The sequence below is a fragment of the Lampetra planeri genome, chromosome 77 (assembly GCF_965212315.1).
Source record: "Lampetra planeri chromosome 77, kcLamPlan1.2.h2, whole genome shotgun sequence".
NCBI lineage: Eukaryota > Metazoa > Chordata > Hyperoartia > Petromyzontiformes > Petromyzontidae > Lampetra > Lampetra planeri.
The window spans coordinates 932,920-940,419 of record NC_136182.1 but is presented as its reverse complement, the minus strand read 5'-3'; the positions used below and the strand labels follow the sequence as shown (position 1 = coordinate 940,419).

The 7,500-nt window shown below is 56.6% G+C and overlaps 1 protein-coding gene across 1 annotated transcript in view; it reads right to left on the bottom strand.

Moving 5' to 3' along the window:
• LOC144738051 (uncharacterized) overlaps positions 1 to 7,381 on the bottom strand; it is a 14,684-nt gene extending 7,303 nt beyond the window's left edge. Inside the window, exon 1 of the mRNA XM_078620956.1 lies at positions 7,336 to 7,381. The gene's annotated coding sequence lies outside the window, so the exon portion shown is untranslated. The remainder of the gene's footprint in view (positions 1 to 7,335) is intronic.
• Between the last annotated feature and the right edge of the window lie 119 nt (positions 7,382 to 7,500).

Genomic DNA, 7,500 nt, shown 5'->3' with positions numbered 1-7,500 from the left:
AGACCCCTCTGAGTCGGACGCCCCCCCACATGTTTGGCCACGCGCGTGTGTAGTGGGATCTCGCACCGCAACGAAGGGTTTTAGCCTGGAGGGGTGTACAAACCACCGGCGCCTCCCCCATTGAATGCGCACGCACTGGGGTCTCAGGACCTCAACCACCTCGACGGGACCCCGCCACGGTCGCAGCAGTTTAGAGGAGGACGCGAGCGGTACCTGGGGACAGTGCAACCATGCCCTGTCCCCCGGCTTCCACTGTATCACATGCGCGCGACCCATTCTGAGGCGCTCATTAGCCCTCTGCCGCCTGGCAGAATTCTGCATGGCAGCATCCCGTACCTCCGTTAATTTTTCCAGGTTGAATTTAACATGTTCGGCCAATTGAGTTTTCCCATGCGGCGCCGGGATCTGCAGTTGGGCCTGAACAGGTGGCTCCGGTTCGCGGCCATACATAAGGAATAAGGGGGAAAATCCCGTCGCAGCATGGGGGGCCAACCGGTATGCTGACAGGACCCCCTGAATTTTCAAATCCCAATCTGTCTGTGAGTCAGAAACGTGCTGCGACAACATCGACGTGATGGTACGATGCAACCGCTCGACCATCCCGTCGGTTTGTGGGTGATATGGAGAGGTGCGAATCTTTTTAGTGCCAAGGATCTCACAGACCTGTTTGAGCAATTTGCCTGAAAAATTTCTACCCTGGTCGGTCAGCAGCCGCTCGGGAGCACCTTTGTCAAGGACATATCCCTGGACAAAGGCCTCCACGATGGCTGCTGCCGACTGGTTGGCCAGGGGCCAGGCCATAGGCCAGCGCGTGAAATATTCAACCCCGGTTAGCAAGTACCTATTTCCCCTGGGGGTGGCGGGGAACGGTCCTAGAATGTCCAGCGCGACGAGTTCGTTCACCCGGGAAACCCTGATAGATTGCAGGGGCGGATTCGACTCCTTCGCTGGTGGTTTGCGCTGCGCACATCTAGGGCACGATCCTAATAGATCCCCAACATCCCTTGTCATGCCCGGCCAAAAGAAATCAAGTTGGAGCAAGGCCAGGGTCTTTTGGGTACCCAGGTGGAGGAGGCGCTCGTGAGCGGCCCACACCACCCTACCCCGTAACCCCGAAGGGACCACCAGCCGGTGTCGACGGGATTTGCCGTCCCAATGCATCAACAAGCCACCGAGCATTTCCCATGCGTCGGCATCACCCCTCCCCCGCCCCCGGTCCCTGACGCGGCGGCGCAACGCAAGGAGGGAAGTATCTTCCATTTGCAACCGACCCCATTCCGTAGCAGGCAACCCCAACAGGGAATCAGAACCCTGGTGTGCGATGGAATTTGTCACTGGTGCTGCATCGTCAGCAGCCGCCAAGACCGGAACAGGCAATTCAGCAGGATGCCTGCACCGGCCAGACCCCAGGAGGCATGCGCATTCGGGGGTGGTCGGCATGCGTGACAGGGCGTCCGCGTTGGTGTGGCGAACGCCCTTACGGTACGTGGTCTCAAAATCAAAATCCTGGAGAACCTCCAGCCATCGAGACAATTGTCCCGATGGTTGTTGGACTCGCAGGGCGTACTGTAGCGCCGCATGGTCCGTACGGACGGTGAAACACTGTCCGTACAGATATGGCCAGTACTGCTGGATGAAGTAGACAATTGCCAGCAGTTCCCGACGCGTGACACAATATCGTTGCTCCGCTGGAGACAACACTCGGCTACCGTACGCGACCACCCGTTCCACGCCCTCGACCACCTGGGACAGCACGCCCCCAATACCTGTGTTGCTCGCGTCGGTATCGAGCACAAAGGGTTTCGAAAAATCGGGATAAACCAGGGGAGGGGCATTAACCAGAGCGTCCCGAAGTGAGCGGAACGCAGCCTCCTCCTCCTGTCCCCAATGGAAGCGGACCCCATTTGACGTCAAAGCGTGCAAGGGCTTAGCAATGGTGGCAAAGTCCGCGACAAAGCGTCGGTAGTATGACGCGAAACCAACAAAGCTCCTGACCTCTCCCACCGAGGTGGGAGTCGGCCAGGAGCTGACGCACTGCGTTTTGGCGGGATCGGTAGCAATACCCGAGCGTCCTACGATGTGCCCCAAATAACGTACCGATTCGCGCAACAAATGACACTTTTGAGGTTTAAATTTCAAATTAGCAGCCCGCATTTTGAGGAAAACGGCCCGCAACCTCTGGAGATGCTCGTCAAATGTTCTGCTAAAGACGATAACGTCGTCCAAATAGATTAAACACGAATCCCACTGCAATCCAGCCAAAACCAATTCCATCAATCGCTGGAAAGTCGCCGGCGCCGAGTGTAATTCCATCGGCAACCGGTTAAATTGGAAGAGACCATGTGGTGTACGGAATGCAGTTTTTGGCTTAGATTCATCGTCCAGAGGAAGCTGCCAGAATCCCGAAAGCAAATCCAATGTGGAGAAGAATCGCGCCCCCGCCAAGGCGTCGAGCGATTCATCAATCCGTTGCGTCAGCAACGGAAATTTTGTTGAGGCGGCGAAAATCGATGCAAAACCGCAACGATCCATCCTGTTTCTTTACCAGAACGATCGGTGCTCCCCACGGGCTGGTAGAGGGGGAAATGATATCGGCGGCTAACATGTCATCAACAGCCGATTTGACATGATCCTTCTCGGCGGGACTCAGCCGGAAGGAATTTTGGCGTATGGGCGCGCTGTCACCAGTGTCAATATGGTGACGCAGCAAATGGGTGCAGCCCAGATCGAATTTGTTTTGACTAAACACATCGGCAAATTCGCGCAACAGTGTCCGAAGTTTTTGACGCTCTGCATCCGACAGGTCCGTCGAACCCGCACAAAGCGCCTCAAGCCAGCCTTCATCGGTGTCCGAATGTGGAGTCGGCAGAGTGGCAGCGCGCACGTGATTTGCGACAGACTCCTCACAGGGCACCGGCGTTGCGTGAGCAAGCACGGTCCCTTGGGGAATTACCACGGCCTGCGACCCCACATTGAGGACCGCGATGAAGGGGTCCCCGTCCCCCCTTACGATGGTCTGAGCGGGAATCAAATGCGGCCCGCTAACCCCAGCCCTAGATGGCCCCAGCAGGATACCCTGGTCCCCAACACTCTTAGGGAATGGTCTACGAAGCTTTAGGGGCACCAACATTTGTGCCCCCGGCGGCACGCGAACCGTTTGAACTACAAACGCGGGTACCGTCGCGAACGCCGACCGATCCGTAGTAGGGGAGGGCAAAAACGCCATCCGTCGTCCCGACGGGAGCTCAATGCAACCCTGATCAATCATAATCCGAATCGGCATTTTGCCCAAGAAATCTGTCCCCAGCAGGCACGGAACCGCCAGCAAGGAGGAAACGAAAATAGGGCCGGACAATTTAATATCACCGATGGAAATTTGCGCGCGAATCTGACCCATGATACCCAATGAGCCCCCGTTAGCAGCGTAGAATGGGACATGAACCGGTAGCAAGGGACGACTTTGGACAGGAAGAATGTTGCATATTAGTTCCGAAATGATGGTCGCCGATGCTCCTGTATCGACAAGGATACGCACCTCGACCCCGTCAATATACCCTACTACGGCCGACGACCCCGACGGCGCAGCCAGAACGCGATGGGCCAACACGGACCACTGGGCGGGTTCGATTTGGGTCCCCATAGTGGTTCGTGTTGGCCCCACGGTGTGCAATGTTGGCCCCCCGTTCGTTGCGGTGTGTACATGTGTAACGGGTGTGTGCTTCGGCCAAACATGTGGGGTGCCGCGACTCGCCGGGTCATGTCGGTGGAGCTTGGGAGGAGGAGGAGGACCGGCGTCCCGGCGAGGCGTCGTCCCACGCTGTCGAGGGGAGCGGCACCCCGAGGCGACGTGGCCCCGGATGCCGCAGTTATAGCAGCGCGGGAGCGCAGGTGGTGAAGACGTGCGGTCGGAGCGGGCCGACCCATCCCGGTCCGCCCGTACTCCCATCCGCTGCTGCTGTCGGAAGTCAGCGGCGTAGACCTCCTCCGTCGGTGGGGTGATGGCAGCCACCGTACGCCCGGCCGCTGCCCTGCTGGCCTTCCTTCGCTGCGACAGGAGGTTGGCGTGGAGGAGCCGTGCCGCTTGGAGGGAACCCATCTCCGCGTCCTCTTGCGCGACGATAGCGACGTCCAGGTCGTCCGCCAGCAGAAGGATTTTCTCGGTGACCATGGCGTCGACGCCCTGGTCATCCATACGAGGGAAGGCCGTCTTTGCGAGCGCCAGAAGGCTCGTACGGTAGGCGAGGGGCGACTCCTTCGCACCCCGCTGGCGATCGTAGAATCGCTGCCTACACTCCGCCGAAGGTCCGTAGACCCCAGCCAGCAATTGCAGCGCCATCTGAAGAGTAGAGCGCTTGTCCCTCGGTGCGGACGTAAGAGCGGCGAGGGCATCGCCGTCAAGGAGCGCCGGTAGCGCGCAGAGGGCTTCGGCGTCTGACCACCCCGCCATCTCTTGATGCGCGAGGAAGCGCCGCTGGAATCCCCCCCAGTCGCCGTCCTCAGCCACAAACTCCTTCAGCGGGGGCAGCCTTTGGTGTAGCGCAGCGACCGCCGTGGAGGACCGCACTTTGCTGTCGCCGCAACTCGGCTGAGCGTCAGCCCGAACGACAGATGTGATCGCCTGTCGCGCAGGTAGTGACGCTCCGTCCGAAGTTGATGACGCGGCAGCCCCAGCAGAGCCGATGTCGGACCCCAGGCTGAGGTTGGCCACGCCCTCGGCAGCTGCAGCGGCGATGGCGGGACTTTCAAAAGTGTCGTCGGTAGAAATGGCGGGAAGGTGTAACGGCCGTCGGCCGTCCTCGCCCCGCGGTGGTCCAGCAGCCCCCAGCCGAGTGATGGTCTCGAGTGTGGCGGCAGCAGCGTACAGCAGCTCCGCCAATCTCGCGTGCGCCAGCCGAAGTCCGTCGGACAGCGACTCCCCTTCCTCCCGATGCCCCGGTAATGGTGCATTCGGTCCCGGCTGCTCGTTGCCCCCATCAGCCGTCTCTGGTAGCGCATTTCCCGCAGAGTCGTCTGCCTCCTGCACCCCGGCCCGAGCTGTTCGGCGCGTGTCCATGTTCGTTGTTGTTTTTACTTCTGACGCCAGATGTAGTACCGTCGAATGCAGATCGACACCCGGGGTTGAGGCACACTAACGTTTATTACAATAAGCACAGGGGATACTTAATACTGGAGGGGGTAACGGCCCCCTCACCCGGATAGCTGGGAACACACGGCTATCTACCCTGACCTGCCTCTTAATCCTCCAATCTCTGGGCTAGGGGAGGCTGTCTGGCCCGACACTCGTGAGTCGGGCTACAGCACCCGGAGTCCCAGAGTCCTAGCTCTGATTCACGGGGCCCCGCCACTGGCTCGGTCCTGCGCGGCCCTTACAAGGGCGGCGTCTCAGGGGAGACCAGGGCTCTCTCTAGGCAGTCTTCGATCTTCAAGAGTTACCAACACATTCTGCCTCGAGCCCTCCGGCTCATCCCCTTATATCTCGACCCCTCCCCGCTGGGGTCCCAACTGTGGACGTCGTTGCGAGCACCCTCCCGTGTGCTCACGAAGCCCCGCCCACTGTGCTAGTTTCTCGTAGGATCCCATACATCTCACCTCTACACATATCTCCTCCGTAAGACCCCTACAATAGTGATGGTGGTGATGGTGGTGATGGTGGTGGTGGTGATGATGATAGTGATGGTGGTGATGGTGGTGATGATGATGATGATAGTGATGGTGGTGATGGTGGTGGTGGTGGTGGTGGTGATGATGATGATGATAGTGATGGTGGTGATGGTGGTGATGGTGGTGATGATGATGATGATGATAGTGATGGTGGTGATGGTGATGGTGGTGGTGGTGATGATGATGATGATGATAGTGATGGTGGTGATGGTGGTGATGGTGGTGATGATGGTAGTGATGGTAGTGATGGTGGTGATGGTGATGGTGGTGATGGTAGTGATGGTGATGGTGGTGATGGTAATGGTGGTGATGGTAGTGATGGTGGTGATGGTGATGGTGGTGATGGTAGTGATGGTGGTGATAGTGATGATGGTGATGGTAGTGATGGTAGTGATGGTGGTGATGGTGATGGTGGTGATGGTGGTGATAGTGATGGTGGTGATGGTGGTGATGGTGGTGATGGTAGTGATGGTAGTGATGGTGATGATGGTGATGATGGTGTTGGTGGTGATGGTGGTGATGGTGGTGATGGTGGTGATGATGATGGTGATGATGGTAATGGTGGTGGTGTTGGTGGTGATGGTGGTGATGATGGTAATGGTGTTGGTGTTGGTGGTGATGGTAGTGATGGTGGTGATGGTGGTGATGATGATGGTGGATTTGGTGGTGATGGTAGTGATGGTGGTGATGGTGGTTATGATGGTAGTGATGGTGGTGATGGGTAGTGATGATGTTGATGATGATGGTGGTGGTGATGGTGATGGTGGTGGTGGTGATGGTGATGATGGTGGTGGAAGTGATGGTAGTGATGGTGGTGATGTAGTTACTTGTGGCTGGAGAGATATCGATCCCAGCAGCGGATGATGTTGCCGTACAGGTGATGGTGGTGATGGTGGTGATAGTGATGGTGGTGATGATAGTGATGGTGGTGGTGATGGTGATGATAGTGATGGTGGTGATAGTGGTGATGGTAATGATGGTAGTGATGGTGGTGATGGTAGTGATGGTAGTGATGGTGGTGATGGTAGTGATAGTGATGGTGATAGTGATGGTGATGATGGTGATAGTGATGGTGATGATGGTAGTGGTGATGGTGATAGTGATGGTGGTGATGGTAGTGATGGTAGTGATGATGGTGATGGTGATGGTAGTGATGATGTTGATGATGATGGTGATGGTAGTGATAGTGATGGTGATAGTGATGGTGATGATGGTGATAGTGATGGTGATGGTGATGATGGTAGTGGTGATGGTGATAATGGTGATGGTGGTGATGGTGATGGTGGTGATGATGGTGATAGTGTTGGTGGTGATGGTGGTGATGGTAGTGATGGTAGTGATGGTGGTGATGGTGGTGATGGTGGTGATGATGGTGATAGTGATGGTGGCGATGGTGGTGATGGTAGTGATGGTGATGGTGGTGATGATGGTGATGGTAGTGATGGCGATGGTAGTGGTGGTGATAGTGATGATGGTGGTGGTAGTGATGGTGATGATAGTGATGGTAGTGATGATGTTGATGATGATGGTAGTGATGGTGGTGATGGTAGTGATGATGTTGATGATGATGGTAGTGATGGTGGTGATGGGTAGTGATGATGCTGATGATGATGGTGGTGGTGATGGTGATGATGGTGGTGGAAGTGATGGTAGTGATGATGGTGATGTAGTTACTTGTGGCTGGAGAGATATCGATCCCAGCCGCGGATGATGTTGCCGTACAGGTAATGGTGGTGATGATAGTGATGGTGATAGTGATGGTAGTGAAGGTGGTATTGATAGTGATGGTGATAGTGATGGTGGTGATGGTGGTGATAGTGGTGATGGTGATAGTGATGG